General features: G+C 39.2%; 1 pseudogene; it reads left to right on the top strand.

The window, feature by feature from the left end:
* The first annotated feature begins 81 nt into the window (after positions 1 to 81).
* On the top strand, positions 82 to 3,094 carry LOC103256920 (annotated as a pseudogene).
* The last annotated feature ends 1,030 nt before the right edge of the window (positions 3,095 to 4,124 follow it).

The raw sequence follows: 4,124 nt of genomic DNA, 5'->3' as shown, positions 1-4,124 counted from the left end.
CCCCGGGCAACTTGGCGAAACCTCGTCTCCACCATAAGTAAAAAATCAGCCGGGCATGGTAGTGCGCGCATGTAGTTCCGGCTACTTGTAAGGCTGAGATGAAAGGATTGCCTGAGACCAGCTGGTCCATGCCTGGGTGGCATGAGTGTGCCCCTTCACTCCAACCTGGGTGGCAGAGTGAGACTCCACCTCAAAAAATAAAATCAAATCAAGAGGTTCTTAACCTATTTTACATTTTCTAGTTGTTCGGTGTTATACTGGAGCACTGGTGAATACTATTACTATGCTCTTGCTATTGTGATTATGTCTATAGTATCAGTAGTAAATTCACTATATACCATTAGAAAGCAATACTTTGTGTTACATCATATGGTGGCAGCTTACAGTACTGTGAGAGTTTCAGTTTGTAGAGTAACGAAGAATTAGAAGAGATCTTGTTGATCTTGTCCCCGGAGATATCATGGTAATCCCATTAAAAGGGACTATAATGCCTTGTGATGCGTACTTATTAATGGCAACTGCGTTGTGCTTTCAGATTTGTTTCTACACCAGAGAACACATCAAAGTCATAGTAGTTAGAACAGGATTTAGTACTTTCAATGCACAGCTTGTTCTTCCATATTGTATTCCAAACCAACCAATTTTAAATTCGACAGAGAGGCCCACTTGTTTCTTCTGTTGGTGACAATGGCAGGCATGGGTTTATCTACATTATTATCTATAACATTTTAAATGAGGTAGAAGTTGGGGTAATAATTATTGAGTCTCTTGCTTTCATTACAATTATTGTACCACCTGCACTTCCTACTGCAATGACTGCTGGCATTGTGTACGCTCAGAGAAGACTGAAAAAAAGGGGGTATTTTCTGTATTAGTCCCCAGAGGATAGTTATCTGTGGACAGTTGAATCTTGTTTTGCTTTGATAAGACCGGAACTCTTCCTGAAGATGATTTCGAACTTTGGAGGATTCAACAAGTGGAAAAAACACAATTTCTTTTACCAGAAGAAAACATTTGCAATGAGATGTTGGCCAAGTCCAAGTTTGTTGCATGTATGGCTACTTGTCATTCACTTACAAAAATTGAAGGAGTGGGGCTTTCTGGTGACCCACTTGATTTGAAACTGTTTGAAGCCATTGGATGGATTCTGGAAGAAGCAGTTGAAGAAGAAACAGTACTTCATCATCGAATGATGCCCACGGTGGTTCATCCTCCCAAAAAACTGCTTCCTGAGTCTACTCCTGCAGGAAACCAAGAAATGGAGCTGTTTGAACTTCCAGCTTTTTATGAGATAGGAATTGTTCACCAGTTCCCATTCTCTTCTGCTTTGCCAGGGTGCTAGGAGATAAGAATACAGACGCCTACATGAAAGAGCACCAGAGGTGATTGTCAGTCTTTGTAAACCTGAAATGGTCTCTGTTGATTTCAAAAGATTTTGGAAGACTTCACTAAACAGGGCTTTCATGTGATTGCTCTTGCACACAGAAAATTGGAGTCAAAACTGACATGGCATAAAGCACAGAATATTAGCAGAGATGGCACTGAAAACAACATGGATTTTATGAGATTAATTGAAATGCAGAACAAATTAAAGCCAAAAAACCCTGCAGTACTCAAAGATTTGGATAAAGCCAATATTCGCACCGTCATGTTCACAGGTGACAGCATGTTGACTGCGGTCTCTGTGGCCAGAGATTGTGGGATGAGTGTACTTCAGGATAAAGTTATTATTTGTTGAGGCATTACCTCCAAAGTATGGGAAATTTGCCAAGATAAATTATGCAGACTCCCTAACACAATACAGTAACTCATCAGCAATCGACTCAGAGGCTATTTCCACTAAATTGGACGTGATAGTTTAGAGGACCTACAGGTGACTCGTTATCATTTTGCAATGAATGGAAAATCATTTTCAATGATACTAGAGCATTTTCAAGGCCTTGTTTCTAAGGTGATGTTTCATGACACTGTGTTTGCTCTTATGCCACCTGATCAGAAGACCCAGTTGGAAGAAGCATTACAAAAGATTGATTACTTTGTTGGAATGCGTGGTGGTGGTGCAAATGATTGTGGTGCTTTGAAGAGGGCACATGGAGGCATTTCATTATCAGATCTTGAGGCTTCAGTGGCATCTCCCCTTACCTCTAAAATTTCTAGTATTTCTTGCGTGCCAAACCTTATCAGGGACGGCCATGTTGCTTTAATAACTTCCTTCTGTATGTTTAAATCTATGGCATTGTAGAGCATCATCCAGTACTTCAGTGTTACTCACTTGTATTATACCTTAAGTGACGTAGAAGACTTCCACTTTCTCTTCATTGAACTGGCAATCATTTTGGTACTGGTATTTAAAGTGAGTTTAACTCTTGCCTGGAAGGAACTTGTGGCACAAAGATCACTCCAGGTCTTATATCTGGGGTCTTCTCTTCTCCATTTTGTTTCAGATTGTCATATGCATTGGATTTCAATCTTTGGGGATTTTGGGGGTCAAGCAGCAACCTTGGTATAAAACGTGGCATCCTTATTCAGATGCTTATAATAGAACAATAAGCTTACATTGACATTCTTCACACTTACACAATGAAACCAAACTTGATGAATGTAATATACAGAATTATGAAAATACCACAGTGTTTTTTTATTTCCAGTTTTCATAAACTCATAGTGGCATTTGCCTTTTCAAAAGGGAGACCCTTCAGGCAACCTTGTTGCAAGAATTATTTTTTTTGTTTCATCTGTGATTATCTGATATTTTTTCATATTATTCATCATGCTGTACTCAGTTGCTTCTGTTGACCAGGTTCTTCAAATAGTATGTGTACCATATACTATACATATTTATAACTATGCTCCTCATTGTTCTTGTCCATGCCCTTGTATCTATCATGGTGGAGGAGTTAGTGGATTGGTGGGGAAAGTGCTGCTTGTCCTGGGCCCTGGACTGTAGGATGAAGATACCAAAGGCGAGGTATATGTACCTGGCACAGGAGCTCTTGGTTGATCCAGAATGGCCACCAAACCTCAGACAACAACAGAAGGTAAAGTACTAGTTAGGGAGAATGGATCATCACCTAATAATCAGTCAGTCTTAGTGGTATGCTGATGGCAGCATTCAGGAGAATGTGATTTTTGGATTTTCTGATCCTGTGTGTTAGAATGGCACTGATTCAATTCATGTCCTTGTGGTATAGTAGCTTATTTGTTTAGCTTTGTGCTAAAAAAAAAAAAAAAGAAAGAAAGAAAGGAAAAAGGATTGGCCTAATAGTTAAATTAATAATCAATCTGTAAATTCCCATATCTTCATTCAGTAACCTAAATATTATATATGTTTGCAGAATTTTCTTGATTGTTACTCTCAGTGATATTCTTTATATTGGGTACAGGAGAAATTTGGTCTTAGGTAGGTTTTTAGACATTAGCTTTTATTTATTTATTTATTTAAGTCTTTATTTATTTAAGTCAGAGTCTCACTCCAACATCCAGACTGGAGTGCAGCAGCACATTCATGGCCTCCCTAGCATCAATCTTCTGGGCTCTGGCGATCCTTTTGCCTCAGTCTTCCAAGTAGCCAGAACTACAGGCGTGTGCTACCATGCCCAGCTAATTTTCTATGTATTGTAGAGATCATGCTGCCAAGTTACCTAGGCTGGTCTCTAACGTGTGGGCTCAGGCAATCCACTCACCTCGGCCTCTCAAAGTGCTGGGATAATAGGTTGACCCACCAAACCTGGCTGACATTAGCTTTTAAAACTCATTTATCCCTTTACAGTTATTTTCACAACCTCCTTAGAAAAAGTCTGTGTTTATATGTAGACCCTAAATTTGTGTTCGGTAAAAATAAAATGAGTGTTAATGAGCCTCCAGTGGAAACAGGTTGAAAGACTGTTTTTGTTTGATTCCATTTCTTCCACAGAATTCTATATAAACATACACCAATTCCCTTTGATGGCCTAGAGTTAGGAGTGAATTTGTATGGCCTTGCTTATAGAATGCCCAGGTAATTTTCATTTATGGTTTTATATTTTTTGTGCAAACTGTGTGGGTGTTATTTTCTAATCAGCAAGGTGCTTCACCGCCCTCTTGAGATGTCTCAAAGCTATTAAATAGATCATAGGGATGACAAA

Source organism: Carlito syrichta, unplaced genomic scaffold (genome assembly GCF_000164805.1).
Source record: "Carlito syrichta isolate Samal-C Ts95f unplaced genomic scaffold, Tarsius_syrichta-2.0.1 Scaffold297777, whole genome shotgun sequence".
In the NCBI taxonomy this organism is placed as follows: Eukaryota; Metazoa; Chordata; class Mammalia; order Primates; family Tarsiidae; genus Carlito; species Carlito syrichta.
The sequence above is the reverse complement of the archived record's forward strand: the minus strand, read 5'-3'. Positions and strand labels throughout refer to the sequence as shown.